This window comes from Aquarana catesbeiana, linkage group LG02 (genome assembly GCF_042186555.1).
Source record: "Aquarana catesbeiana isolate 2022-GZ linkage group LG02, ASM4218655v1, whole genome shotgun sequence".
Classification (NCBI taxonomy): domain Eukaryota; kingdom Metazoa; phylum Chordata; class Amphibia; order Anura; family Ranidae; genus Aquarana; species Aquarana catesbeiana.
Window position 1 is genome coordinate 538,046,741 of NC_133325.1, and position 25,473 is coordinate 538,072,213.

The following is a 25,473-nucleotide window of genomic DNA, read 5'->3' on the forward strand; positions in this document are numbered from 1 at the left end:
GTTCAGGATCCAGCCTAAAGTATTCCAGGTAGCTGACTGCGGTGACCAGACTTTGGTTTAAACGGGCTATCGATTGATCTATCAAGAGTAGATCATCTAAATAGGCTAGTATCGTTATACTTTGAGCCCTTAACCTGGCTTTAGGAGGACCCAGGAACTTTATAAACACTCGAGGTGCAGTAGCTAGCCTGAAAAAGGTAGAGCTACAAACTGGAAATGAAGATTTTCTACCTCGAAGCATAGAAATTTCTGGTAAGCGGGGAAGAGTTTAAGATCCAGAATGTCCATTTGGATTTAACCAAACCCCAACCTCTGCTCTAACATGGGGACCACCATGACCACTTTTGACAAAAAAAAAATGGTCCAATGCTTGAGAAAAAGACTTTTCTCTGGATCCTTAGGAGCGTTTTAATCTGAGAAAAAGCGAGGAGACAGGAACTCTTGGAACTCCAGCTTGTACCTTGGAGCTATTGAGGAAGTCCCCTATTTGTCTTCCTGTCAGATCCTTGAGAACTGCAGAAGAATTTCCCCTATTGAGCGAGTGGGGCGCCTCCTCATAAGGAGGCTTCAGTATCTTGTAGGTTTCCTCCCCCAAGACCTCTTTTGTCCCTGGGGTTAATTCTGAGGATTACCTTTTGAACCTGATGGCGGAAGCCATTGTGACTGCCTGGAGGCTGATGCCCCTGGCACAGAAAAAGGAGCTTTAAAAATGAAAATATATTTACTCCTTTACTTAAATGGCAAAAGGGGGTACTTTCCCCACTAGAATTTCTTTGGATGAATTATCCAAACAGTCTCAAATAGCTGTTTCACCGCAAAGGGAAGACTAGCCAGGAGCTTCTGCATGGTGAAAGGAAGTTTATTCTCCGCTGACGTGCGTTCTCGCACTCATGTGTTTAGCTGTTTGCGTTAGCAACAATGTGCACAGAACCGTGTATAGCACCTGGTATTCCCAGGTGGTCTCCCATACAGGTACTAACCAGGCCTGACCCTGCTTAGCCTCTGAGACCAGACGAGATCGGGCGCTTTCAGTGTGATGTGGCCGTAGGCATCTCAGCAGTTGTGCGTTTGGCTAGTTTATAAGCAAGCACCTGCATTAGGACCTTGTGGAGGTACTACAGTAGAAACTCACAAAGCAATTATTGCAAACATAAAGCTGTCAGATCCTGGACCTGCTGAGCAGGATACCTGAACACCTGTTAAACTGGCCTGACAGTGATTAAAGTGGGGTTCCCATTTAAAAAAAAAAAAAAATTAAAAAAGTCAGCAGCTACAAATACTGCAGCTGCTGACTTTTAATCGGACACTTACCTGTCCCAGGGTCTAGCGATGCGGGGGATCGAATCCCCGCTCGTCCTCCACTCGGCGGCGCCGGCATTTTAACTGTGGGCACCCCCAGCTGTGGCTTCACAGCCGGACACCCACTGCGCATGCGCCAGCTGTCACTGGCCCCGAAATCATCTGGGATCGGTCACATGTCCCAGATGATTGACAAGAGGGAAGGTGAAGTGATGTCAGGAGCCCAAGCCCTGAAGGAGGCAGACTACAAGGGACCCCCTAGCAACAGGCATTTAGAGGTGAGTAAAAAAATTTTTTCTCCAAATGTTTTTTTTTTAATTTTTTTTAAACACTTTTTTTTTTTTTGGGGGGGTGGAACTCCACTTTAAGCAATTATTGTCAGCGCAGGCTGCTCAATCTGCCAGAGAAAAAAAAAAAAAAAAAAAAAGTGTTTTTCTTTTTTTTAACAGGAATTCCAACATTTTATCCATTCCATTTTAAGAGAGCATAAATGTGGAGTGGACCATACAGCAAGAAATTGCACCATCAATCTTAAGATTGAAACCAGCTGATTCTCCCACATTTGACACCTCAGAAGAGGAGTCATCAGCCTCACGACGGTCCCCTGACGGGATTCGTCTTCTCCCGCCCCTAGTTCCTTAGTTTGAGGGTCCTGAGCAATGGAAGAGAACCTGTGTGATTAAAGTCGCTAAACTTTTTTTTTTTTTAAAAACCCATCATGGCTGAGGGAAAAACGATCTTTTGGTAAAATACACAGGGGCAGCAGTGTTGAAAACAGTTGCAAACATTTCATGGCCCCGATGCTCATTCTGACCAGCCATTCCCTCTCAGGGGAGGATGCCATTTGTAGAGATGAGTAGGCTTTCCAGAGCTTGAGGGGGACCCTTTTAGCTCTATTTTGGGGGGGTTTTAACCCCCCTTCTGACCTTAGCCCGATGCACAAAGCAGAGGTACTATCAGAAGAAATCACATCCACTGGTTGAGTAATAGTCCAGCTATTGCCGCTGCTATTAATGCTCAGCCTCATGCAAATAGTAAATGTGTTAAGCAGGAAATGCTTGTGTCACCAACCTCTTTCATGCTCCCTTTGCTCTTATGTCTCTGCGACAATTTTGCAGCCAGCACAAATTTAGTTATTTGTTTTTTAAAACCCTCTTGCGTTGGGGGACGCCAACGCCGCGCTAAGCCTCGCCCCCACCTCACATCGCGCCCCCCCCCTTTCTCTTTCAAAAAGAGTTTTCCCGCGCAAGCACGGGCCTCCGATCCGACGGGATCGGCTTGTGAGTGAGGGAGGGATGGTGTGGAGGAGACCTGGAAGCCGTCCCGTGTAGGGGCGGTGAAAGAAAACGGCATTGCCGACTGTTTTCAGTTCTCCCTTATACTCAGCCCCATGAAGAGGGGAAGAGTTCAGCCCAGGTGGGGGTGTCTGGAGGAAGCAGAAACCCCCCAAACTTACCGGAGGTCTGCCTGCTGGCTGGAGAAAAAGAGTCTGCTGGATCTGTGACACAGCGTGATCTCTGAACAAAGCATGAGAAGGTACATGCTCCATACAGCCCCCAGTGGTGACACTTAGGCATAACAACATTTACTTTAAAAGAGACAATTCATAAGAAAATTTAAAAAATTTCTTAGAAAAACTCCACTTACCTTGCCCGCTGCAGGGTTTTCTGTGGTAAACTAACAGACCCAATCTTCACCCTTCACGGTGTGTTACGTTAAACCTTCAGGAGCTGGGGACCCTCAAGGAAATCCACAATCCTGGACCTGCAATAGCACCACCGGCAGTAAACTGTATGGCCTTAATACCAAAAAGTACTGGATTCCGGGGTCCAGCTCTCAAAAGAGAAGCATTCACAGGGTCCATTTTCTTCGGACACAAGGCACGGGTACCATTCAATTTGGCCAGAAAGACACCTTGAATGGATCCGTCTACAGCTAGCCCCAGAAGGATCGCTCCGGAGGAGCTCAGTATAGCACATCTTTACTCCGTGACCAACACCACCTAGACACTGGCGAAAAAAACTGAGGTACTCCCAGCAGTGGGAGGGGTTATATAGGGAGTGCGCTCTTTTGTCTTTTTGGCGTGCCAGTGTCCATCACCAGAAGGTGGCCTATAACCCACATAGCAATAACTACTATGGCTCTGTGTCCCCTGATGTATGAAAAGAAATGATATATATATATATATATATATATACACACACACACACACACACACACACACACACACAATATATATATCTATACACACACACACACACGTATATTACATATGTAATGGAATAAAATTAAAATGAAAAAATAATAAAAAAAATATAAAATAAAAATTAAATATTAGATTTGATTTGAATTACTAATGAATTTAGGGATGGTGGTTTTGAACTTATGTAGTAAGGCTGGGGTATGGTACCATCTCGACTGAATTTTGAACCCGTTTTCTTGAGTGGAGACATTAATTGAGCCCAGGGGCGGATCCAGGGGGGGGGGGGCAACAGGGCAATTGCACCCCCCGAGAAAATATTGAAGACTGAGGCTGAGCGCGCCCCGGGTAACCAGATCTGTGGCCATTCTAAGCATGAATTAAGGCTTAGAAACCGCGGGACTGCACTCTCTGCCCCCTGTACGTCCCCCTGCAGTTTTTCAGCCTCTCTCCTGCAGGCTGCTGCTTGAGTGGGCGGGATGGGGATGTGCCTTTTCCCCGAGATCACGCTCGTCTGGAAGAGGGAGATGTGTGCAGCTGCTGAGCAGAGAGAGCCGTGTGAAAGTTCCTGGAGGTGAGCTCTGCTGCTAGCACCACATTGTGGATTTGTTTACAGGCACCTCTATGCTGAGTCTGCTGAGTTAATGCAGCTTAGCTTAGCATAGAGGTGCTGTTAGATGACAAATGAGATCATCTTCTTTTCATGAAAAGTGAGAAATTGAACTCATTAAAAGATTATGACTGCCTCCTGGTGTATGCCCTCCTGATTCCCCCCCCCCCCCCCAGTGTATCTGTGTATGCCCTCCTGATTCCCCCCCCGTGTATCAGTGTATGCCCTGACTACTGACCTCTGTACCATGCCCTACATACTACTGACCTCTGTACACCACCCTACATACTACTGACCTCTGTACATTACCCTACATACTACTGACCTCTGTACACCACCCTATATACTACTGACCTCTGTACATTACCCTACATACTACTGACCTCTGTACACCACCCTATATACTACTGACCTCTGTACACCACCCTATATACTACCGACCTCTGTACACCACCCTACATACTACTGACCTCTGTACACTACCCTACATACTACTGACCTCTGTACACTACCCTACATACTACTGACCTCTGTATACTACCCTACATACTACTGACCTCTGTACACCACCCTACATACTACTGACCTCTGTACACCACCCTACATACTACTGACCTCTGTGCACTGTATTATACTTTAAATTCAGTTCCGTAAGACCGTAACACCTTATTTACTGGCAGCGCCCCTCCCGAGACTAGACTCTGGATCCGCCCCTGATTGAGCCTTTGTGTATGTGTGAGAAAATTCTCTCCCAGCCCTCTTCCGTGATTTGTATGGAGAGATCTTTCTCCCATTTCCTACAGAACTGACTGTCACTTGCTTTATGGTCACTGAAAAGCATGTTATGTATTTGAGATATGAGGTGCGTTTGTGGTGTCGTTTTGGTACAAAGTGTTTCAAAGGGTGTGAGTTGTCTAGAACATTGGCCCTTCTTATCCAGAGTTTGTAGGTAGTGTGCTATCATTAAAAATGTCCATTGTGGTATAGGCGTTTTTTCAAAGCGTGTTGCGATTTGCGTAGCGCCTAATTGGTGTTTTATCTATTACCATGCATATATAACAAGTATATGGATGGAAAAATGTAATAGAAGATATAATGGTGATTGGAAGCCATGTAGGAATGGACAAGTGGTGCCCAATACAAAACATCCTCTGCTATATGTTTACTATGATCCCCTCAGTTTGTAACCTATGGGTACACCCTGAGGATATACAGACTGAAAACTGGTGGTGACAAAACAATAAGGAACGATAACAGAAGGGGTCCAGATGATACTATGAATCTCTAGGCCTTCGTTCAACACATTGGGAGATAGAGAGGCCAGTTTATAGATCCAGAATGATTCTCATTTGCACAAGGAGAACCTCTCATTATCAGTCAAAGAACCACCTGGGATGCATTTGATGGCCACAACCTTTAGATAATGGATGTTTTTAGCATGATAGTGTCCCCCGCCACTTCAAAACCTATGTTCATGAAGTCCCTTTTGTATAAAGCGTCGGTGCTCCCCCTACACAGAGGACGGAATTAAAATTAGACTTGAGAAACTTAACATTAATAAATCACCGGGACCAGATGGCTTGCATCCGAGGGTACTTAGGGAACTCAGTCAAGTGATTGCCAGACCGTTGTTCCTAATTTTTACAGATAGTCTACTGACTGGAATGGTACCAGCTGATTGGAGAAAAGCCAATGTAGCACCTATATTTAAAAAGGGCCCAAAATACATCCCTGGGAATTACAGACCAGTTAGCCTAACATCGATAGTATGTAAACTCTTGGAGGGGATGATAAGGGACTATATACAGGATTTTAGTAATACGAACGATATCATTAGCAGTAATCAGCATGGATTCATGAAGAATCGTTCTTGCCAAACCAATCTATTAACCTTCTATGAGGAGGTGAGTTGCCATCTAGATAAAGGAAGGCCTGTAGACGTGGTGTATCTGGATTTTGCAAAAGCATTTGACACAGTTCCCCATAAACGTTTACTGTACAAAATAAGGTCTGTTGGCATGGACCGTAGGGTGAGTACATGGATTGAAAACTGGCTACAAGGGCGAGTTCAGAGGGTGGTGATAAATGGGGAGTACTCAGAATGGTCAGGGGTGGGTAGTGGGGTGCCCCAGGGTTCTGTGCTGGGACCAATCCTATTTAATTTGTTCATAAACGATCTGGAGAATGGGATAAACAGTTCAATCTCTGTATTTGCAGACGATACTAAGCTAAGCAGGGCAATAACTTCTCCGCAGGACGTGGAAACCTTGCAAAAAGACCTGAACAAATTAATGGGGTGGGCGACTACATGGCAAATGAGGTTCAATGTAGAAAAATGTAAAATAATGCATTTGGGTGGCAAAAATATGAATGCAATCTATACACTGGGGGGAGAACCTCTGGGGGAATCTAGGATGGAAAAGGACCTGGGGGTCCTAGTGGATGATAGGCTCAGCAATGGCAAGCAATGGCAGGCAATGCCAAGCTGCTGCTAACAAAGCAAACAGAATATTGGCATGCATTAAAAGGGGGATCAACTCCAGAGATAAAACGATAATTCTCCCGCTCTACAAGACTCTGGTCCGGCCGCACCTAGAGTATGCGGTCCAGTTCTGGGCACCAGTCCTCAGGAAGGATGTACTGGAAATGGAGCGAGTACAAAGAAGGGCAACAAAGCTAATAAAGGGTCTGGAGGATCTTAGTTATGAGGAAAGGTTGCGAGCACTGAACTTATTCTCTCTGGAGAAGAGACGCTTGAGAGGGGATATGATTTCAATTTACAAATACCGGACTGGTGACCCCTCAATAGGGATAAAACTTTTTCGCAGAAGAGAGTTTACCAAGACTCGTGGCCACTCATTAAAATTAGAAGAAAAGAGGTTTAATCTTAAACTACGTAGAGGGTTCTTTACTGTAAGAGCGGCAAGGATGTGGAATTCCCTTCCACAGGCGGTGGTCTCAGCGGGGAGCATTGATAGCTTCAAGAAACTATTAGATAAGCACCTGAATGACCACAACATACAGGGATATACAATGCAATACTGACACATAATCACACACATAGGTTGGACTTGATGGACTTGTGTCTTTTTTCAACCTCACCTACTATGTAACTATGTAACTATGTAACTATACACGTTTTCGTAAGGTTCGCATCGTATGGCCCACATATAACAAGTTGCACGGGCATACGAGTACATATATCACATACTCAGTGGAGCAGGTAATAAATTGCTTTATATTATACTCATTACTGGCCTTATCAGAAAGAGTATTGGCCATGTTGGATGAACTGGCAAGTCAGGCAGCCCCTTTTCTTACACTGGAAAATACCAGTTCTGTTGTCGAAATAGGACCTAATGTCCATAACTCTTCTTTCGAGAATTCTTACGTTTGCTCGGGGCAACAATTTTCTTCAGAGTACGTGTTCTTTTGATTGTGATCTGTGGCGCTGGGGGTAGAATAGGTCCTATTTTCTGATCCATATGCAGAATATGCCAATGTTTCTTAACAATATTCTGAACCGATCTATATTTGCTGTTATATTCGGTGACAAACCCAGTTGTGTTGACATCTGGCTCTTTTAGAATCTTGGGAGGTGGTACAGATTGCAAAAACTTGCCACAAGCTGTCTGCACTAATTTTGCTGGGTATCCCTTTTGTAGAAACTTGTTTTTTTAGGCACAAACTTTGTGATTTGTACTACCCATGGTTGGTACAGTTTCTTCTTAGACTTTGAAACTGTCCACTTGGAATGTTGTTTATCCAAGAAGGATGGTGGCAACTCGTATAATGCAAAGCTGAGAAACCGAAAATTTAGAAAAAAAAAAAGTTTTAGTTTGTCAGTAAATTTTGTAAATACGTAATTTTTCTCCTTCACTGATGGGTGCTGCTCAGGCGGTACTGATGAGGAGGCACATATGGGCAGTAATAGGTGGCACTGATGGGTGGCACTGGTGGGCACAGATAGGCAGCACTCACTGGCATCACTTGTGGGCACTGGTTGCTGGCAGTGGTGGGCACTTAATTGTAATCAGGGCACTAATGATCAGTGCCCTGATTACATCCCTAGATGTACTCTGAGGAGATGCCGCTGATTGGCTCTCCTCTTCTCACACTCTGTCAGTGTGAGGCGAGGAGCGCCGATTACTGGCATCTCTGTGTTTACATGTGACCGCCTGTGATTGGACACAGCCGATTACATGGTTAAAGAGCCACGGCTCTTTACAGAGATGGGGGTTGTGCCGTGTCCTAGCAACACGGTGTGGCTGTTCTGGGTCGACGTCATGGGACAAGCTTCACAGAACGAGAGCCAACACCGCCCAGCCGTCATTTAACGGTGGGTGGGCGGCAAGTGGTTAAGGTACTGTCACAGTGAGGAGCATGCTTTGCAGTTGTTCCATCTATGCAAGGAGATGTCTAGATAATTGTTCATCCAATTGTATGTTATTATTAAATCGGCACATGCTTTTATCTCATTGAACGTTTTAATTATTTGATTGTTTGCCCCTTCAAGACTGTCCCGATCAGCGCTTTCAATTGTGGTTGCTCCTGAATGTTTTTGTAGAAAATTGAAGAAAAAAGCTGAATGGCCGCACTCCGAATAACATCTTTTATTTGTGTCAAAACAGTGTAGAAAATCCAAACTCTCTTAAATGATAGTGATGAAAGGTACAGACAGGCTAATGCATTTCACATCAATATAGATGCTTAATCATAGCATTTCTGCTTGATCCTTTCCCATATGTGAGCTGCTCATAGATCTGTGTCAGAGGTTGAAACACATGCACAGCGCTGTGAAAAGCATTGCAGACCTACTTTGGCAAATGCTAAGGTGGTCATCTCCATCTGGGGAGTGTGGACTAGGGGTCGACCAATTATCAGAGTGAACGATTATTACAGCCGATATTAGCGAATTTTCAAATAATCGGTATCGATCAGAAACTTACCAATATTGGTTAGACCTCCCCCTGCTGGGGCCCACTACTACTGTCATCACGAGCCCGGGTAGAAGCCAGGACTCCCTTGCCCCAGACAGTGCGCGGAACTGGACCAGAGGGGACACACCAGCCAGCCATAGAAGGACCAGAGTGCCAGCCACACTCCCATAGCAGGGTGCACCATGCCAGCCAGTCACCCACAGCAGGGTGCCAGCCAGCCACCCACAGCAGGGTGCCAGCCAGCCACCCACAGCAGGGTGCCAGCCAGCCACCCACAGCAGGGTGCACCGTGCCAGCCATCCACAACAGGGTGCACCGTGCCAGCCATCCACAGCAACGTGCACCGTGCCAGCCATCCACAGCAGGGTGCCAGCCACCTACAGCAGGGTGCATCATGCCAGCCCCCCTCAGCAGGGTGCACCGTGGCAGCCAGCCACCCACAGCAGGGTGCTAGCCACTGATAGCAGGGTGCATCGTGCCAGGCCCCCTCAGCAGGGTGCACCATGCCAGTCAGCCACTCACAGCAGGGTGCCAGCCACCTACAGCAGGGTGCATCGTGCCAGCCCCCCTTAGCAGGGTGCATCGTGCCAGCCCCCCCTCAGCAGGGTGCATGTGCCAGCCAGCCACCCACCGCAGGGTGCACCGTGCCAGCCAGCCTTCCTCCCACAGCAGGGTGCACAATGCCAGCCACCCACAGCAGGGTGCACCATTCCAGCCACCCACCCACAGCAGGGTGCACCGTGCCAGCCACCCACCCACAGCAGGGTACACTGTGCCAGCCACCCACCCACAGCAGGGTACACTGTGCCAGCCAGTTTTAACCCTTTTCTGTAAACTCTCTTTCAAATTTCAATGCAGACGAATGCAGAGAGAAACAATAAAAGTGTGGTCTGGGACCATTTCTGGTCTCAACCATCCCCAGGAAATGCAGCAACACATGCACAAATATTGTGAACATGAGATCAGCAACTGCAAAAACCAAAAATTAAGTCAAATCGTTGGGCCTAAGAATTCATCATGTTGAATTATATAATGCAGCACAGAGAAAACAAACTGAATCACAAAGTGAAACACCACTATCCCAGACAACAATAAAAGATATGTTTCAGAAAAAAGTGGCTAAACTCAGATGGAAGATCCCAACTGCTGGACAGCGTAATCACAGATGGTTATCGATAACCAGCCATTTACAATGGTGTCTGACTCCTGATTTAAGCGGTTGATGTCCATAGCTGAGCCAAGGTACACACTTAAAGGGGTTGTAAACCTTCGTGTTTTTTCATCCTCATGCATCCTATGCACGAAGGTGAAAAACACCTGGCAGTGACCGCCCCCCCGTTTTACTTACCTGAGCCCCCTAGCCCCCCCGTTTCACTTTTCCTCGGTGGGGATGTGCTGTCCCTCTCTTTCCACGGGGTCCCGGCTCTTGATTGGATAGATTGATAGCGGCGCAGCCATTGGCTCCCGCTGCTGTCAATCAAATCCAATGACGCAGGGGCTGGGGGGCGGGGCCGAGTCAAGCATTGTGTCTATGGATGCAAATGATGGACTCAGGAGCGCGCACGCAAGGTAACCCTCTCCTAGGGGGTTATCTGATACGGGGAGGAGTCGCGAGAGCCGCCGGGGAACCCCAGAAATGGACGATCAGGGCCACTCTGTGCAAAACAAGCTGCACCGTGGAGGCAAGTAGGATTTGTTATTTTAAAAAATTAAAAACAAGCCTTAACATCACTTTTAGGCTCGGTTCACACCGCCTCACCGACCTGCACACGACAGGGGCGGCGACTTGCAAAACGACTTCTATATAGAAGTCTATGCAAGTCGCCTCAAGTCGCCCCCAAAGTAGTACAGGAACCTTTTTCTAAGACTTGCGTCGCTCCGACTAGAATGGTTCCATTGTACAGAACGGGACGCTACTTGTCAGGCGACCTAGTGTGAACCAGCATTAAGAGTGAAAAGTATTACCGAACCGAAATGCTGGTTAGAGCTGCATGATTCTGATTAAAACGAGAATCACAATTTTTTTTTGCTTAGAATAAAGATCACGATTCTCTCACGATTCTCACGCCGTTACATCATCTTTCACATTACACAAAAAAATTGGGCTAACTTTACTTTTACTTTTTTTTTTTTATTCATTAACCACTTGCAGACCAGCCACTGTATAATGATCATTATATGGCGGCAGGTTGGCTCGTTCACTGCGAATCAGCGAATTGCTGTAGCTGTACAGTGGTCCCTTTAACAGCTACAGCGGGCCCGCGGCATGTGAGCCAATGTGCGTGGTCGGCGGCCTGCGATGACCGCCAGCTACTTGGGATCACTCCACAGAGAGCCAGAACGGGGGCCTGTCAATGTAAACAAACAGATCCCCGTTCTGACAGGGGAGTCTAGAGTGATTGTCAGTTTCTAGTGATTAGGAACAGCGATCTCTCTGTACTCCCAGTCACTACATTCCCCCAACATTTCGGTCAGAAACACCTTCCAGGGAACACATTTAACCCCTTGATCACCCCTAGTGTTAACCCCTTCCCTGCCAGTGGCATTTATACAGTAATCAGTGCATTTTTATAGCACTGATCGCTGTATAAATGTCAATGGTCCCCAAAAATTGTCAAAAGTGTGATCTGTCCACCGCAATGTCGTAGTCCCGCTAAAAATCGCTGATCACCGCCCTTACTAGTAAAAAAAAAAAAAAATAATATTAAAAATGCCATAAATCTATTGTAGGCACTATAAACTTTGTAGGCACTATTTTGTAGGCACTATAAACTTTGCGCAAACCAATCGCTTATTGTGATTTTTTTTTTTACCAAAAATATGTAGAAGAATACATATTGCCCTAAACTGATGAAAAAATTAGTTTTTTAAATTTTTTGGGAGGGATATTTATTATACCAAAGAATAAAAAAATGCTTTTTCAAAATTGTCGCTATTTTTTGTTTATAGCGCAAACAGAGGTGATCAAATACTACCAAAAGAAAGCTCTATTTGTGGGAAAAAAAGGACATCAATTTTGTTTGGGTACAGCGTCGCACAACCCCGCAAATGTCATTTAAAGCGATGCCGTGCCGTATAGTAAAAAAAAGCCTGGTCATTAAGGGGGAAATCTTCCGGTCCTCAACCACATGCTGACCAGCCGCTGCAGCTGTACTGCGGCAGAATGGCAAAGCTGGGCGAAACGACGTTATGCAACATCACTTCGCCCTGTGGCCACTAGGGGATGCGCGCGCCCCCCGAGCCGATACGAGTGCCCGGCGGTCTCGATCACCGCCGGGCTCCCGTGATCGCTTGGGGTACACGGAGAACCCGGAACTGTGTGTGTAAACACACCGTTTCCGGTTCTCTGAGGGGTGAACTGACAGATCATCTGTTCATACAGAGTATGAACAGCGATCTGTTAGCTTCCCCTCACAGTCCCCATCCCCCTTCAGTTAGAACGCAAACTAGGACACATTAACCTCTTCACTGCCAGTGACATTTTTACAGTAATCAATGCATTTTTAATCGCACTGATGGCTGTATTAATGCCAATGGTCCCAAAAACTAGTCAAATTTGTCCAACGTGTCCGCCATAATGTCGCAGTCATGATAAAAATTGCTGATCGCTGCCATTACAAGTAAAAAAAAAAATTATTAATAAAAATGCCATAAAACTATCCCCTATTTTGTAGACGCTATAGCTTTTGCACAAACCAATCAATATACACTTATTGCGATTTTTTTTTTACTAAAAATATGTAGAAGAATAATACGTATCAGCCTAAACTGAGGAAAAAAAAAGTTTCTTTATATATTTTTTGGGGATAATATAGAAAAAAGTAAAAAATGCGTTTTTTTCAAAATTGTCACTCTTTTTTTGTTTACAGTGCAAAAAATAAAAACCGCAGAGTTGATCAAATACCACCAAAAGAAAGCTCTATTTGTAGGGAAAAAAAAGAGGTCGATTTTGATTGGGAGCCACGTCGCACGACTGCACAATTGTCAGTTAAAGTGCCCAATTGCAAAAAGCACTCTGGTCTTTGGCCAGCTAAATGGTCCGGGACTGAAGTGGTTGAAGTGAATTTTTTCCAAAAAATTGGTGTTTGCAAAATCCTTGCGCAAATACAGTGCGACATAAAATATTGCAGCAATTGCCATTTTATTCTCTAGGGTCTTTGCTAAAAAATATATATAATGTTTGGGGTTTCTAAGTAATTTTCTAGTAAAAAAAACAGAGTTAGACTTACCGGACATAGGTCTCCTCCCTCCGGGACAGGAAACACGTACACCCACAATTGTTTAAAGGTGGTCCTCCAGGCCTCCCTCTTCAGTTTACACAAGAACTACCGGAAGGCTCTGCAAGACATAACACACTAACACAACGTCAGTAATTACTTCCAACACCAGTGAAGGGAAAAAAAAAAACGGGTGGGAACCAGGCTGTCCTGGAAGACTCCTAGAAAAAGAGTTACGGGTAAGTCTAACTCCGGTTTTCTCCTTTCGTCTTCCAGGACAGCCTCTGAGATGAGCAAGAGACTTAATTTGTCAGGGCGGGGCCACTGCCTGGAGGACCTTTAGTCCGAATGTCTGCTCCTTATCAGACAGACAATAAATCAAGACGGTAATTCCTTTCAAAATTGGAGAAGCTGGACCATTGTTGATGTTTTGCAGATATCCTCCGGAGAGGCACCGTCCCTTTCTGCCCATGAACCTGAGATTGCCCTGGTCGAATGTGCCTTAACTAGGGGTGCTTGCTTTCCTTCTAAAGCATATGCCTCCATAATCGCCATTCTAATCCATCCTGCAATGGAAGACTTAGAAGCCTTACATCCTTTGCGAGCCCCGCAAAGTTAACAGGGAATCTGACTTACTGAAGGTCTTAGTGACCTCCAGATAAGCCAAAAGCCTTCTCCTAACATCTAAGAAACTGTTCCTTCCTCATCTACCTCTGAGGTGGAAAAAAATGTTGGTAAAAGAATGTCCTGAGTTCTGTGAAAACGCAGACGATACGTTAGGGAGAAAACTAGGATCTGTTTTGAGCACAACCCTATCCTCCAAAACTAACAAAAACGGCTCTCGAATCGAGAGTGCCTGTAAATCACTCACCCTTCTGGCTGAAGTGATAGGTATAAAAAAAAAAAAAAACTGCTTTAAGTACCTCCCACTTAATCTCTGCTTTCTCCAGGGGTTCAAAGGGACTACCAATAAGCACCCTGAGAACCAAGGTCAGATCCCAGGTGGGGCAGGCTCTAACTCTTACCGGCCTGGACCTAGAGAGGGCCTTGAAGAAATTCAAATCGATCCTGCTGTACTGAGACTTGAAGAAAAACAGTCAAAGCGGCGGCCTGCACTTTTAACATGCTAATGGAAAGGCCTAGCTCTGCTCCTGCCTGGAAAAAGTCCAGGATTGCCGGAACCCCAGGTTGTTCCAGCCCCTGTTCTTCCAACCAGGAATTGAACCTTCTCCACACCTTGGTATAAATTGCTCTGGTTACTGGCTTGCGGCAGTTTTAGAAGAGTCTTAATCACTCTCTCTGAAAACCTCTGAGTCCTCAACTGTTCCTCAGATACCAGGCTGTTAGTCTGAGGCTTTCTACCTGCGGGTGCAGGATAGGACCCTGGGAGACCAGATCCTCCCTGACCTGAAGAGGTAACAGAGAATATATAGCAAGCCTCCTCAGGTTGGCAAACCAGGGTTTCTTCGGCCAAAACTGACCTATTAGAATAAGGTCCGTTGATTCAGTCAAAAACTTCTGGAGAACTACTGCTATTAGTCTCACTTGGGGAAAGGCATAGCAAAGGCTGAATTGCCATGTACTGGCAAAAGCATCTATCCCTCTGGCTTGATCCAGCGGATGGAGGGAGAAGAATCACGTGACCTTGTTGCTTTCTGAGGCAAAGAGGTCCACCTCTGGCCGTCCCCAACATTGCACAATCTCCTCAAACACGTCCATGTTGAGGGACCATTTGGTCTTGTCTTATTCGTTGGCGGCTGAGAAAATCCACCAGCGAATTCTGAGACCCTTTCAGATGAATGGCCGTCAACTAATCAAGTTTAACTCGGCCCAACAAAAAATCTTGTTTGCTATAAACTGCAGAGCAGGACTCCTGGTGCCCCCCTGCTTGTTTACATAAGCGACAGCCGCCACATTGTCTGTTCGCACCTGTAGCTGCTGTCCCTTTATCCGATACTGGAAGGTGTCTATAGCCCTCTGAATCGCTAAGAGCTCTCTCTGATTCGAGGATCACCTGGCCTCCACTGAAGACCAAGTTCCCTGAGCTAAGGTTCCCTCCAGGTGGGCACCCCAGCCGAAAGCACTGGCATCTGTCGTCATCACTAGGCCTGAAGGTTTGGCCCATAAAAGACCCCTGTCTAAATTGTGATGGGCCCTCCACCACCACAGTGCCCTCTTGACCCTGGATGACAGGGGCATAGGCTGATCTAAGCTCTGTTTGCTGCCATCCCAGTAACGTAGCATGAGACCTTGCAGTGGACGCTGATGAAGTCTTGCCCAAGGGACCGCTGGGAAACAGGACGTCATCAGACCTAAGAACCTCATGACTTCTCTGATGTGGGTTTGATTGTTCCTATGCTGTGCCACTGCTTGTTCAATTTTCTCAATCTTTTCCATAGGGAGAAAGATCTTCATTTCTACTGAAGAGATTCTGTACCCCAAATACTGGACTTCCTGTGTAGGGGTCAGTTGAGACTTGTCCCAGTTGATCAGCCAACCGAGGGACTGCAAGAAATCCTGTGCTTCCTGCAAGTTCCTCGCCAGCTGCTGGAAGGAATGGGCAACAAATAGCAGATCATCCAAGTAGGGGATCACCGTAATGGCCCTGATTCTTAACGGGGCCAAGGCCTATGCCAGGACCTTCGTAAAGATCCTTGGAGAGGAAGACCATCCGAAAGGTAGTGCCTGGAACTGAAAGTGAAGAACCTCAGAATTCACTCTGACTGCCAGCCTGAGAAATTTTTTAAACTCTCAATGTATCGAGATATGCAGGTAGGCATCCCTGAGTTTGATCATTGCCATCTGGCAACCTCGAAAAAGGAGATTTGTTATTGTGAAAATAGACTCCATCCTGAAGTGTTTGTGTTTTACAAACCTGTTTAGAGGACAGAGATTTAAGATCAACCTGTGCTTTTTTTTACCATGAACACGTGGGAATATACTCCCTGACAGCGTTCCTTCTGAGGCACCTGCATAAGGATCTTCTGATCCAACAATTCCCCTAATAAAAGGCTCAGAGCTTCAGCCTTCTCCCGATCCCTGGTTAACTGGGAGATCGGGAAGCCCTGTCTCTGACGCCGCACACCTCCTTTACCCGGAACAACCAGGACCAGTGGCCAGCAATGTGCGTCTCTCGCCCACCGGCCTCCCTGATCAAAGAGACTACAGGTAACCTGCATAGCGCGGCATGGGCGGCAGGGTGTGCAATCCCAGGGTTCCAACTCTCCCTGAGCAAATGGCAGCGGTGGGGCCAGCAACGCTACTCTTCCCCAGCAGGACAGAGGAGTGTTTGCAGGCAGAGGAGAGTTAAATGCCAGGTGCTCGCGTCAGGACAGCCCTAGGTTTCTAACCTGCTCCTTCCCACCCAGCAGGAAGCAGTATAGTCCATCAGGAAACACAAATTGAAGAGGGAGGCCTGGAGGACCACCTTTAAACAACTGTATGTGTACGTGCTTCCTGTCCCGGAGGGAGGAGCCCTATGTCTCAGAGGCTGTCCTGGAAGATGAAAAGAGAAAATACTGATTTTAATTTGTAAGCAACAAATGTCTAAAAAAGGTTTAATTATTAAAGGTTTTATTTAATTAGACATAATTATCCAGACATAGACTGGGCAGAGGGAACCGCGCATTCATTTAAGGTTCGCCAGTTCCTTAATGTCTTGCAGGACAATTTTATGGGTCAGATGGTAGACGCACCAACTAGAAAACATTACTGGATCTACTGATTACCAACAATACAGACCTGATCACGGATGTGGAAATACGGGGCAATTTAGGTAACAGCGATCACAGGTCAATTAGTTTCAGTATAAATCACACAAATAGGAAACATGAAGGGAACACAAAGACACTGAATTTCAAAAGAGCCAACTTCCCTAAACTACAAACCTTGCTAAAAGGCATAAATTGGGATAAAATATTAGGAACAAAGAATACGGAGGAGAGATGGGTTTGCTTTAAGAGCATATTAAATAAGGGCATTAGCCAATGTATCCCATTGGGTAATAAATTTAAAAGAGCGAACAAAAATCCTGGATGGCTTAACTCCAATGTAAAAATGCATATAAAAGCAAAGGAGAAGGCCTTCAAAAAATACAAGGTTGAGGGATCATCCTCAGCATTCAGACTTTATAAAGAATGCAACAAGAAATGTAAGGGTGCAATTAGGACGGCTAAGATAGAACATGAAAGACACATAGCGGAGGAGAGCAAAAAAAAATCCCAAGAAATTCTTTACGTAAGTAAACAGTAAAAAAGGGAGGACAGACCATATTGGCCCCATAAAGAATGAGGAAGGACATCTGGTTACAAAGGATGGGGAGATGGCGAAGGTATTGAATTTATTCTTCTCCGCAGTCTTCACAAGTGAATTGGGGGGCTTCAGTAACCAAAACTGCAGTGTTTATCCTCATGACACAACACAGGAAGCACCTCCATAGTTAACAGAATTAAAATTAGACTTGAGAAACTTAACATTAATAAATCACCGGGACCAGATGGCTTGCATCCGAGGGTACTTAGGGAACTCAGTCAAGTGATTGCCAGACCGTTGTTCCTAATTTTTACAGTCTATTGACTGGAATGGTACCAGCTGATTGGAGAAAAGCCAATGTAGCACCAATATTTAAAAAGGGCCCAAAATACATCCCTGGGAATTACAGACCAGTTAGCCTAACATCAATAGTATGTAAACTCTTGGAGGGGATGATAAGGGACTATATACAAGATTTTAGTAATAAGAACGATATCATTAGCAGTAATCAGCATGGATTCATGAAGAATCGTTCGTTCTTGCCAAACCAATCTATTAACCTTCTATGAGGAGGTGAGTTGCCATCTAGATAAAGGAAGGTTAAACAGACCTCATTTACAGACTGAAGTTCATTCCTTTGATCTAAAATACCAAATGATACAATGTTTCTCCTCATCTCCGATGTTGAGATAAACTTGGCAGGCTGCCCAGATTTTTTTGTCAGCTCTCAAAAGTGAGCAGAGAATTCTGCACTTGTTACATAAAATCGGGGAAATGCTTTTTCAGATCGGGATCGGAGTAGAATCGCAATTGCGATTCTTTAACGATTAAATTGTGCAGCTCTAATGCTGATAAAGATTTACCAAAAAGGTAGTTGAGAAAGTAAAGACTATGCTGCACCCAGAGATTGCTGGCAACTCTCCCTCATTCACGACGGACTGCTGGTCATGACCAACAGAGTCACTACATGTCATGTCTAACATGCCACTTCATTGACAGTGGAAGGGCAAAAAGGCAATTGGTGTTAAATATAAAAGTGATGCAAGGATCCCACACTGGGTAGTACATTAAAGAAATGTTTCTAGGCAGGCTTGAAGACTGGGAAATAAAGACCGAGTGATGCTTGTGCAGCGGACAAGCGGAGCAAACACTGTGAAAGAAATGAGGCTTGCTGAAGTGTCAGACCTCAGTTGCATGACACAAACCCTGCAACTTGTGGTAAAGGATGGTCTGTCAAGCCAGAGAGCTTTGATTGATATAATTGGCATGCTGAAGAGGCGCCCAGGCCATTTTCACTATTTAATCCTTGCCAAGCAGTGACTGAGGTGCATTCAGGAAGACCTTGGCCTACCCAAAAGCAACTTGATTCAGACTGTTCCAACACAATGGAACTCAACACTTCACATGCTGCAAAGAATGCTGGAACAGAAGCAAGCCCTTAGCATCTATTCAGGTGAACATGGAGGATATTCTTGTCCTACTGCTGATCAGTGGGATACTGTAGCCAATGTCATTAAGACCCTCCTCCCCATAGAGGAAGGGACACTGGAGGTGAGTCATTACGACTCATCGGTGTCATATGTCATCCCATGTGTGAGACTGCTGAAGATGCTTTTTCAAGAGAATGAAGGATCCAACACATGTGGCATTAAAACATTCAGGCAGGTCATAAGGGATAGCCTCAAACACTTTGAGAAGCATGCATACAATAAAAATGTTGTGCTGGCATGACTTTTGGATCCTCGATACAGGAATCATGCTTTCTCCTTGGAAAATGAATTGGCCAAGGTAAAACAATGGCTGACAAAATTAATTCAACAGGAGGTGCAGGTTACTACAGAAAGGTCAAGTCAGGAAGAGCATGTTACTAATCTGGAGGAGCAGGATGCTGCAAAAACAGACAAACGTCCAAAAAGACAAGGGGCAGAAGAGAATCTTCATCGTGGTTGAATTGATGTCATGTTCAGCGTTTTATTGGGGCCACATGCGGAGGATTCTTCTGAATCTGCATCAATAATCAGCTAGGTTGGTGAACTAGGTGAGGAAACCAGAATTCACATAAGTGGCGATCCTCTTCAGTGGTGGAAATAAAAAGAGGCATGCTACAAAAGACCTGCCTCTCATCCTAGAAGTGTTCTCCTGCTTCCTCTCTACCAAGTTAGCCTATTTTTAGTGAAGTGGCAGCAATATATGTATAAAAAAAAAACAAAAAACAGAAGCCATTTAACTGCAGAACATGCCGAAATGTTATGCTTTCTGCACTATAATCTTGCTCTAACTGGGAGTATTGAAGAAAGTGTAGCGTCTAGCTTTTTGCACTGCAGTAGCGATTTAAATTTAATTTTATATCCATGCAGTTTATAGGTATGCCATTTTTCTATGTTTTGGGAAGCCAGTTAACCACTCCAGCCCTGGAAGGTTTTACCCCCTTCCTGACCAGGCAATTTTTTGCGATATGGCACTGCGTTACTTTACCTGACAATTGCGCAGCCGTGTGACGCTGCACCCAAATAAAATTGAGGTCCTTTTTTTCCCACAAATAGAGCTTTCTTTTGGTAGTATTTGATCACATCTGCTGTTTTTATTTTTTGCGCTATAAACAAAAAAAGGCCGACAATTTTGGAAAAAAAAAAAAAATAATATGTTTTACTTTCTGCTATAAAACATATTCAATAAAAAAAAAAAAAAAAAAAAAAAAAAAAAAATGTAAAAAAAATCTAATTTCTTCATTAATTTAGGTCAATATGGATGTATTCTGCTACATATTTTTGGCAAAAAAAATCCAATAAGCGTATATGCATTGGTTTGCGCAAAAGTTATAACGTCTACAAACTGTGGGATAGATTTGTGGACTTTTTTTTCTTTTTACTAGTAATGGTGGCAATCAGCGATTTTTAGCGGGACCACAACGTTGCGGCGGACAAATCTGACACTACGTTACACTTTTTGGGAACCAGTGACACCACCAAAACAGCGATCAGTGCTAAAAAAATTGCACTGTCACTGTATAAATGACACTGGCAGGGAAGGGGTTAACATCAGGGGCGATTAAAGAGTTAAGTGTGCTCCTAGGGAGTGCTTTCTAACTGTGGGGGGAATGCTGTGACTGGAGTAAAACAGAAATCAGTGTTTCTGCTAAGCAGAAACACTGCCCCAGTATATATGCGGTAGGCGGTCCGAAAGCAAGTTATTATTTTTCAAACGCTTTATTTTTCCCAGTTTACTTTTAGGTCTCATTCAGACCATGGTGCAGACAGAGGTGTCAGTTTTTCAGCACGCGTTTTGCAAAAGCACAAAAAAAATCAATGGTTCTCTACTTTTCTCTATGTGCCCTGTTCACACCACACCATGCAGATTTTTTTTCTGCGCAGGAATGTGCAATATGTATGCAGTTTTCTGCACAGGAAAAAAAAAAACTGACATGACATATACATTGGTGTGAATATAGGGCACATAACTGACGCGCATTGAAAACGGATGTCAATGTGCATAAAAACCTGACTGAATCGCGCATGAAAACGGATATGAAACTGATATCTCTGCAAGTGAAATCGGTGCAGTTTTCATGCAGGTATGGCGTGGAGAACGAGCCCTTAAAAAGGGTTGTAAACCCTCAAGGTTTTTCACCTTAATGCATAGAAAAACCTCCGGTGATGCAGCTGCTCCCCAGAGCCCCCCTTTTACTTATCTTAACCCGGTCTTTCCAGCGACGAAGACGAGCACACAAGCTCCAGCCGGTGTCTCGGGCCCTGACTGGATAGATTGATAGCAGCGCAGCCATTGGCTCCCGCTGCTGTCAATCAAATCCAATAAGGCGGAAGCCGGGGGGCGGGGCCGAGTCCTGCTGTCTGTGTCAATAGACGCAACAGCAGGACACGGGAGCGCGTCCGTACAAGTGCCCCGAGGTAAAGCGGCTCTCCAACTGGGCACTCGAGAAGAGGAGGAGCCAGGAGCGCCGCTGAGGGACCCCAGAAGAGGAGAATTGGGCCACTCTCTGCAAACTGCACCAACTGCACAAAGGTGGTAAACATAAAACGTTTTTTTTTTTTTTTTAAACAAACCTTTAGAAATCCTTTAATGTTTAAAATTCTAATAAACATTAACATGTTAAGTTTATAGCAGATTTGTGTAGAAAATTGTGTTCATTTTTCAAAACTTTAAATGTACACAATATGGGCACCTGATAAGGGCTATCGGCCTGAAAGGCGGCTGAAAAATGAGTATCGGTATTGGCCCTGAAAAATGATATTGGTTGATCTAGTGTGGACCCACTGGGGCTAGGGCACCATTTGCACAGAATGGAGTGTTTGGCGATGGAAGCACTTTTTTTTTTAAACTCTTTTTATTGAAAAAGGTACATGACAATGACAGTTCTCAAATGCGCTAACATGAGTCAACAAAACAGTGCGGTACATCTTACAGTGCAAAAATTTCAATGTCTTTACAAGTACACTGCATTTCTCAGCATATTGATCCCGATACACGCTATAGAAAACACCATAGAAACACAAAAGTACAATAGCTATTTCTCAAATCTTTTAGTGATATAGTTACGTGTTGGTTACAGTAAGGGCAGAAGAATACCAAGCATCCCACACTTTATTATACTTAGTTGGTCAACCAGTGAGTTTTTCTTAGGGTAATACCTGATTCACTAACCAAAGCCATGTATGTATGGATGGATGGAGGTGTGAGCTGGATCCACTTAAGTGCTACAGCTTTACGGACCATAAATAATGTCTTCAGTAGCATGGTCCTAATATGTCTTGGCCATTGCTCCTTGTCGAGGACCCCCAGCAGACACACCAGTGGGGTACATGGAACAGGAATTGATAAGACCGCAGACAATATCTCCATCACCTGTTGCCAGTATCTCACTATAACTGGACAGAGCCACATAACATGCGCAAAATCCATGCGCGGACAGGTGCACCTACTGCAGGCAGAGGTATGTATACGGTGCATTGCGTGCAGTCTGACCGGGGTCAGGCATGTTTGATGTAGCATATAAAAGGTGGATTCATTTATTGTTGACTGTGGGAGATACAGATAGATGGGCGGAGCATGCCTCCTCCCAATCCTCATCAAACAAATCAGGGACAAGTTGTTGCCACTTGATGCGCACCTCCAGTGGAGCCCCACTAGTCGTGGCAGAGAGTAAATGTAGATACAGAGTTGAGATAAGTCGCCTAGGGCCCTGGGATCTAAGAACTCCTATCAGTGGGCATTCAGAGAAGTCAGTGTCACGAATACAAAATTTAGTATGCAGCACATGTCGAAGTTGTAAATACCTATAAAAGGTATATTGGGGGCAATTCATATTTACTTTGCAATCCCTCAAAAGAAGCCAATACATTTCCCATCATAGATGTCCAGAGAAATCATTCCCGTACGCTCCCAGAATCCAGAGTCCACAAATTGCTTTAAATGGGGGAACATTGGATTGTGCCAGAGTGGTAGCACCTCGTTAGTACCCTGAAAATGTGTAATTTTCTTGGTCTCCCTCCACACCGTACGGGCCAAGGTGAATAATAGTATATATCTTTCCCCCAGTGCCATCAAAAGATGTTTGATTTTAAGGACATAGGACTCATAGGCGAAAATAGGACTCAACCACCGCCGGCGTAGCTAGTCTCAACCAATCTGTCAGATGGCGTAGCTGCCCAGCCAAATAATAATATTATAAGTTAGGCAATGCCATGCCAGCATCAGCCTTAGGGCGCTGCAGAGTGGAGAATTTAAGTTTCTGCCTATGGGTGGCCAAAATAAAAGGTGATAAGTAGCGTTCCAGGGTTTTAAAAAATGATTTAGGTACTGAGGTAGGCATGTGAGAAGTCACGTACAGACACTTGGGCTGAAGGATCATCTTAAGATTAATACTGCCTGCCACAGACAGGGGACGTTTGGCCCAGACAGTAAGTTTAGCTTTAACCATGGTAACCAGAGGGTCCAGATTCACTTGGGAAACCTCTGAAGGAGACAGGGTAATAATGATTCCCAAATATTTAAACAAGGTCACTACCTTAAGAGGGCATGGAGGATCACTGCATGGAAGGGCCTGCGAGGAAAAGGGCATCAAGGCTGACTTCTGCCAGTTAATTTTAAGGCCCGAATACGTGCCAAATTTGTTTACGATTTGCATTGCTATTCCTAACGAGGCAGAGGTATCCTGCATATATAAAATAATGTCATCTGCGTATAGTCCTATAGTATCTACTCTCTCACCCATAGTGATGCATTTGAAGAGAGGAGACTGATGCTCAGTGCCAGCATCTCGATAGGGACCGCAAACAGCGGAGACAGAGGACACCCCTGCCTGGTACCTCTTCAAAGCTGTATAGATGGGGATAGGAGACCATTGACTAAAAGGTTAGACGTGGCATCCCTATAAAGTATAGTGACCCATTGTTGGAATTTAGTGCCAAAGCCAAATGAGCGCAATACAGCCATAAGAAAGGGCCATTCTATTGAGTTGAAGGCTTTCGGTGTCTAGCGAAGCCAGTGCACAAGACTCGAGCAGAAATTTTCTAAGTTGAGCTATTAGTAGCGTCCTATGTATGTTAATGGAGGTAGACTTTCCTGGCATAAAGCCAGTTTGGTCTGGATGAATTATACTAAGAATGACTGCATTGAGACGTTAGGCCAGGATCTTTGCTAGTATTTTTTAGTCAATATTCAATAAAGAAATTGGCCAATACGACGCACAATCAGCCAGGTCCTTCTCAGGTTTAGGAATAAGGACCACTGTGGCAGAGTACATAGATGATGGCAGTCTCCCCTCTCGAAATGCTGTAGAATAGACCTGTGCCAGAACCGGGACAAGAGTGTCCAGGTATCTGCAATATATTTCCAAGGGTAGACCATCGGGACCCAAGGTCTTTCCCTTAGCCATAGACGCTACTGCCTCCTTGACCTCATCTTCCCTGATATCTGCATCTAAGTGCTCCCCCTGTTTCTGAGTTAATGTAGGGACTATCAAATCGGAAAGGTATGCCTCAATGTCTTGACTGGTAAATGTAAGGGTAGAGTCATACATACTTGTATAGAAGTCGTGAAAGCAAGTATCTCCAGCCAAATGGGCCTCCGTACCGTCAGGACGTGTTATTTTTTTCACTACAGAGCTACCCGACTGCTGTCGAGCCATATGGGCTAGTAACCGACTGGACTGGTTCCCACATTCAAAATATTTCTGCTGGGTATAGAATGAATTCCTTTTTGCAGCGGCAGACCTATGGTCTGAATATAAACGAGACAAACTCCCAGTGGATACGGTGAGTTAGTTAGGGCTGTCAAATAAGTCGCTTCAGCTGTTTGGTACTTTTTTGCTAGATCCTCCTCATCTTGTCGGGAAGAACGTTTAATAAATGATATCGTGGACTTAAGAGCCCCTCTCAAATATGCCTTCAAGGCGTCCCAAAACATTAAACCACGTTCAGAGCCGTGGGCATCCAGGAAAGCCGCTAGTTGATCTGGTATCCTGTCATTGGACCCATCAGGGAACCAAACTGAGAGACCAAGGAACCGAAAGCAAATGACTGGGACTGCATGGCCAGAGGGTCACCATGTCTATCCATGACCGGGTCCAAGAGAAGGTTGAAATGACCTAAACATAAAACATATGCTTCTGGATACATTGCAGCAAAAAACATCACCTCTTTAACCACCTGTAGGTTAGCAGGATGGGGGTTGTAAATACCCATAATCACAAATGGGAGGTCATCAGCTTTTTGGGACCAGAAAGATTGGTTTCTCAGCAGCTGTCACCTGACCAGGAAAAACGGAGAAATCATCTTCCAAGGTGAAAATTCTCCTTTCAGTTTCTGCCACACTTTCCCTAACATGCTGCAAATCATGTCTCATGAGGCCTATGTCCACTTTGATCTCCTCCATCTTACCTGTCAGGGAGGTGCTACTGGAGGTGATCGCCTCAAGAAGCTGGACATGTACTTGCTAAAG

General features: G+C 45.0%; 1 protein-coding gene and 1 pseudogene across 5 annotated transcripts in view; both read right to left on the minus strand.

The window, feature by feature from the left end:
* TBC1D22B (TBC1 domain family member 22B) overlaps positions 1-25,473 on the minus strand; it is a 551,506-nt gene that overhangs the window by 124,598 nt on the left and 401,435 nt on the right. The gene's annotated exons all lie outside the window — the stretch shown is intronic.
* On the minus strand, positions 932-1,050 carry LOC141130337 (5S ribosomal RNA; annotated as a pseudogene).